Source organism: Macaca mulatta, chromosome 4, assembly GCF_049350105.2.
Source record: "Macaca mulatta isolate MMU2019108-1 chromosome 4, T2T-MMU8v2.0, whole genome shotgun sequence".
Taxonomy (NCBI): Eukaryota; Metazoa; Chordata; class Mammalia; order Primates; family Cercopithecidae; genus Macaca; species Macaca mulatta.
Genome location: NC_133409.1, coordinates 74,224,154 through 74,230,614, shown reverse-complemented (window position 1 = coordinate 74,230,614; position 6,461 = coordinate 74,224,154).

Here is a 6,461-nt window from a genome sequence, read left to right as displayed (position 1 = left end):
TTATATCTAGAAGTCACCATGTCAACAAAAGTCACCAAGTCATAGACTGTTTTCTTTTTTGAAGTTAAATTCACAAAGTCAGAACACTCCCAAATTTGCCTTGTGCAAAGAGCCCCCTCTACACCAATTTCTGGAAACCTCCTACATATGGTATTACGCTAGGCTATGGGCAGCAGACACCAAGAAGACAGGCCAAAAGCTAGACTCAGAGAGCCAAAATAAGCAGCCAGAAGTCTAGAGGGAAGGCTATCAAAAGAAGGTGAATATCAACAGGCAACATCACAGACAAAGTAGCCAAAACTGAAGTAACGCTCACTGTGAATGTTCAATAATGCCACTGGAGTACAACTTACCACATATGACATATGACAGATGCTCACCCCCACCAGCAAAATGTATCTAGTATAGGAAAAACACAGTAGGAAAATACTCTATGTTATCCATTTTTATTATTTAATGTTGAAATGAATTATTTTAATTCTATCTCTCAATTCAGTCATCTCATTTCTACCCGCAGAGATATCAAATCCAAAATCTGAATGGTGTCTCACCATTTAATTCAATTTATTCTACATAAATAGCTTGCTTTATTTAAAAATTTTTTTAAAAGACTTGGTCTGAGGACCCAGAGGAAAGAGAGATCTTTTGCCTTGGATAGTCATTACTCTTACAAAAAGTCATTTTGAGAATAAAAAATCAAAACTAGTTTAAACTTTTGAACTGAAAGAGCATACACTAAATATCATGAAACTATGATTAGAAATCGTTTTGAGGAACCAATGATAATGTTTTGCTCTAAGTGAAACTACTACAGGTTGAGTATCACTTATCCAAAATGCTTGGTACCAAAAGAGTTTGGATTTCAGATTTTTTTTGAATATTTGCATTTTACTTACTGGTTTAGCATCCCTAATCCCAAAATTTGAAATTCTAAATGCTCCAATGAACCTTTCCTTTGATCATCATTTCTGTTCTCAAAAAGTTTCAGATTTTTGAGCATTTCAGATTCTCAGATTAGGGACACTCTATCAGTATTTTTAAAACTTGGTAACTAATTCTGAGACTTGGTACTTTTTTCTCATTTTGAGCAAATTCTACCTTTCTGTGCCTTCAATTCTTCATATGAACAGTCAAGATAGTAATTTTCAAAGTTCTTTTGAGGTCCTGACAAACAGGTATTTTCATCATCACTGAAACATATTAAAGAATTAAGCAATTAAAACTTAAGACTTACCTTAGTCCATTACTATAACAAAATACCACAGATTGCATAATTTATATTAAAGAGACAGTCATTTATTGGCTCATAGTTCTGGAGGCTAGGAAGTCTGAGATCAAGGGACTGGCCTCTGGCAAGGGCCATCTTGCTGTGTCAGAGGCAGAAAGCAAAAGGATAAGAGAACAAGAGCAGGATGAACTTGCCCTTTTGTAATGGCACCAATCCCACACATTTGGGTGATGTCCTCCTGGGCCTAATCACCTCTTAAACTTTCCGCCTCTTAATACTGTTACAATGGCAATTAAATTTCAAAATGGGTCTTGGAGGAGACAAACATTCAAACTATAGCAAGACTTTAATTCACATGAAAAATGTCATGGTCCTAGAAATGACATCTGTATATGCCAAATATCAGAGCACTTGGGCATATCATTTCTCCTAACATACAATCTACTATATAGTCTTAGAGTGTTAGAGGTAGAGTCTGGGAAGCCAACTACAGAAAATTCTTCGTTTTTCATTAGAAGAAACTTAGGTCTAGACTGGTTTAACTTATTTGGTTAAGTCGTGTAAAAAGAATAAAAATTCAAACCTCTTGAATCTAATTTCAATGCTATCTACATTACACTAAAGAAAAGTACCTAAATAGTGAATAAAGTAATGAATCTTAGTTTGGAATCCACCTCCTAGGAGATTCTCTGAGTCATCTCATTCTAACCAAACTTCTCCAAGACAAGGGATGCTACTGAACAGAAAAAAGCTGGGCCCATGAGGTTAAACTGGCTCCTAAATAGACTGTGTTGGCCATGATCCATGTGCATAATGGCCTGCTGTAACACCTATAGCAACCTTCATAAAACAGGCGCTAATGTTGGGGAAAGCAAACAGTTAACAATTGTAGGGGCTCAGTTTGAATCACTCCTGGGCCAAATTTAAGTTATAAGTGACTTCAGTCCAAGCTCCAAGTAAAGTAGACTCTATAAAGAATTTTAAAGATAAGCAGATTTCCAGTGTCTGAATATGTAGATAATGATATAAGGAAGAGAATTGTAGAACCAGCATATCTTTTAGGATAAGTAGAACCTATATAGAAAAAGTAGGCTGCCATCTGAGGTAAAATAGCACAAGGCTGTTAAGGTATTTTGCAAGTTTCAGAAAGTTTAAAACTAAGGAATGGGGAGGAAAATGGATGGAAACATATATCTGTGTCATCTAAGATTCAAATACAGCAATCAAGGAGAAGGTTGAGGGTACATCTGGAAAAAAAAAATAAGGATAATAAAATAAAGATGCCCTAATCTAAGAACTAATGGATGAGAGAGGTAGTGAAAGATCAATTCAGTATGCAAAACTGCTTCAAATAAACATTAAAGACTTACCAGACCAAATGGCCATATGGGAACACTTGGCAACAAATAAGGACTATGATATAATTAGCAGGTATGGAACCAGCTAGTCTCTTGCTGCCAAACAAAAACTCCGTATAGGAAGGATATGGCGTAGGCACACAGGAGAAGATGTGACTTTGTATTTTAAGACATTGTAAACCAGGGATGTCCAAACTTTTGGCTTCCCTGGGCCACATTGAAAGAATTGTCTTTGGCCACACATAAAATACACTAACACCAATGATTAATGAGCTAAAAAATAATCACAAAAATATCTCATAATGTTTTAAGAAAGTTTACAAATTTGTGCTGGGCTGCATTCAAAGCCATCCTGGGCCACATGCAGACCACAGGCTGCAAGGTGGACAAACTTGTCTTCAACAAAAACAAGTTGCAAGACTTTACAAGAAAAGGAAATACAATAGAATCACTGTGGATAGAAATGCTATACTTAAATATCTAGATTAGGGGTTGGCAAACTACAGCCTACAGGTCAAATCTGGCCCCACTGCTTATTTCTCTATAATTTTCAAGTTCTCATTTTCAAATGGTTGAAACGATCAAAAGAAGAATAACACTTGATGACACATCAAAATGGTGGGAAATTCTAATTTCAGTCCATAAACAAAGTTTTATTGGAACACATGCTCATTTGTTTACATAGTGTCTATGGATGCGTCTACACTACATCTGCAGATTTGAGTTGCTGCAACGGAGACCATATGGCCCACAAAGCCTAAAATTTTATGACCTGGCCTTTTATAGAAAAGTTTGCCAGGCCCAATCTAAATAATAAAACAGAGCCTGAAATACTAGAAGGTAGCAAATTTCAAAATCATCTCTAGTAGTCATAAATGAGGAACTTCAGTTATCTACACATTAATTTGTGGAAATGTAAAGTTAAGATTTTGATTAAGATGACTACTTCCTATGATAGGCCATTTTAAAACTTACAAGGAAAGGACCCTCTATCCAAGGCTCCAGGTAATGGGTATGAGCTGGATAGAAAGTCTCTGTTGGAAACATCCATATAAGCATGATTCCAGACTAAGTCTGCCTAAAAAATAATCAATGACACAGGGCCCTAGTTTGAGAAGGAAATTATTTTTTTAAAGTGATGTTAGTAAGAAAAGTTTAAAAGGTGAGATAACAACCCAAAGAAAATTTGAAAATTATTTTAAAATATATTTTGGAGGGCCATGAAAAATATAAGCCATAGAGCAAAAGATGAGAATTTCAACAGTAAAAACAACAATAACAGAACTCCATATACTTTATCAGTGAAGTTTAGGAAGAAAACATACTGTTGAAAAATGCATCATATTAAAAATTAGTGTGCCCAAATGGAAAAAATAATAAGGAATATCATATATAGCAGAATATATACCAAAAAAAAGTTTTTAAATCTAAAAAATAATTAGCCAACATTTCTGAGGGACCAACCTCAGTAATAAAATCTTTGTTAGAAACATGGGCGGCAGAAATCGATGAAACCAATTGATTGATGACCACGATATGAAAAGTCCATTCAGGTCTGAAAAGGAGATAGCAGAATGAATAAGTGTATAAAGGAAGGCATTAGTGACATTCTCACTCCTAAATTAACTTTTGAAGCAGATCAGTCACAGGTACAAAAATCAAACAGCAATAAATAAACTAGATGTTCTTGGCTGAATCAATAATGCATTTGGTCACAATTTTCTCTCCTGAAATTGAGTAATCACTGGAACTAAATGGGCTCCACCCAAGAGTTTAGAAGAAACTGAAGGGTGAAATTTTGGATCCATTGAAACTTGTGTAGACAAATCAATTTAATGGAGGACTGGCAAACTAGTAATGTGACAGGCATTCATGAGTAAAGACCAAAGAATATGGCTCCCTGTACACTTAAGTGTAACATAATCTACAGCTAGAAAGGCAAAAGAGTTTTTGAAAGTGAATTATACCTCCCCAATATTTCTAAGGAAGCATATGAAAAAAAAGAATCCTGTAGGTGTCTTCTATTTAAATACTTAGTAAAACTTCTATAAAAATCCATGAAAAATCATGTAGATTTAATAATACGCCTTATTACAAAAGTAATATATGTTCTTTGTAAATGTGGAAAATACAGAGATGCAAAGAGAATAAAATTAAAATCATTCATAATCCAGCCAACCAGAGATGTCCACTGGTAATGTTTTGCCATACATTATTTGGGAGCAAACATGGAATTTCATTAACTGTTTTATCTTGGAAGATAGCTGACGATGGCTCCAAAAAACGAGAGAAGGGCAAGAAAAAATATTTTTTTAAATTGTTCCAATTCACAAAGGGATGATATGACATAACAAGAGACTATTTCCAATGAAATTCTCAGATTTGCACATGACGCTAAGTTCTTTTTAATAGTGAAATATTATGCCGTTTATGCAGAGGGAACTGAAAACTTCACAATACTGCATATGGGCGCAGAAAACTGGCAGATGAAATTCCTTATAGGCAAGCATAAGAGAATACATTCAGGGGAGTATAATGCCAATTATCCTGGAAAATGATAGATTCCCATCTACAATACTATGCAGCATGCCATCATTACAAACTATACCCTAAAGACAATATACCGATTTCACTAAAAGATCAAAACTGATGCAGAAACCAATATTCTACTCTCAGAAATAATGGTATATCCACAGCTAGAATACTCTGTGCATTTAAAGTCCTTCTACCTTAACAAGGGCCAAGACGTTTCAAAGAAACACAGAGATCAAAGAAGTGAAAACGCTTGCCTATGAGAATCAGTGTTAATAACTGGCATTCTCCAATCTATAAAATATAAATGTAATAGCTGAAATATAAATGAAATAAAGGCTATAAAACAGTGATATTTCTAGAGTAGGTGATGCCCCTTAACCCAGGGCCCGTGGAGCTTAGGTTTACAAATTTATTTAAAGGGCATGCACATTTTCTTCATATCTATACATGTGTGTACATAAATATATACTTTTATTACATATATATATATATATATATATATATATATATATCTCCTGTTCAGTGGATGTATAGTGATCATCAGATTCTTAATGAGGTTCATTAAAAAATCTCAAGAACTGGTGGTCTAGATGGTAGGGGTGTGGCTTCGGTGAATAATTCTTGGCAGCACACCTTGAGGCTTGAATGAGAAAGTTTTAGTACCAATTTACCCCATGAAAAATAAACATATGGAACTCATTTCCCTGACGATTGCTATAGATAAGAAGGCAAGAGTGTCTTGGAATGTTTGAGGGAGGTGTTTGTATCGGGGCTGCATGAGAGCAGAGACTAAGGTCTGCTTTGTTCACCACTGTATCCCTAGTGCTTAGAACAGGGCCTGGCACATAACAGACACTCAATAAATACTTGTTGAATAGATTAATTTGTGTGCTGAAGGACAGCCATACCGCCACTTAAAAAAGAGAGAGAGAAAGAGAGAAGAAAGACAGAGGCATGGAGGAAAGAATGGAGAGAGGGAGGGAGAAAAGGAGGGAGGATGGATATACTGGAGTAGAAGGGGAAGCATGGCTGTTCTTCAGCACATTAATTTATCAATTTAACAAGTATTCACTGAGTCCTGATATGCACCAGGTACTGTGTTCTAAGGTTCTGTTTTTAAACACTCGATCTTGGTGGCGTGTCAGAGGCAGTTCCTGCCTGAGCTCCAGGTCTGCCTCAGTGTGGCATTTCTGATATTTACAAGGATGAGGCTGTTTCCTTCCTGCCCTCCTTCCCATGTCCTCATCTCATTTTTTTGTTTGTGCATCTACCACAATGAAGACACCTAGATTGTGGAGGCAGGAGTGGCATCATGTCAGCAAAGAATTATTGAATTTGGC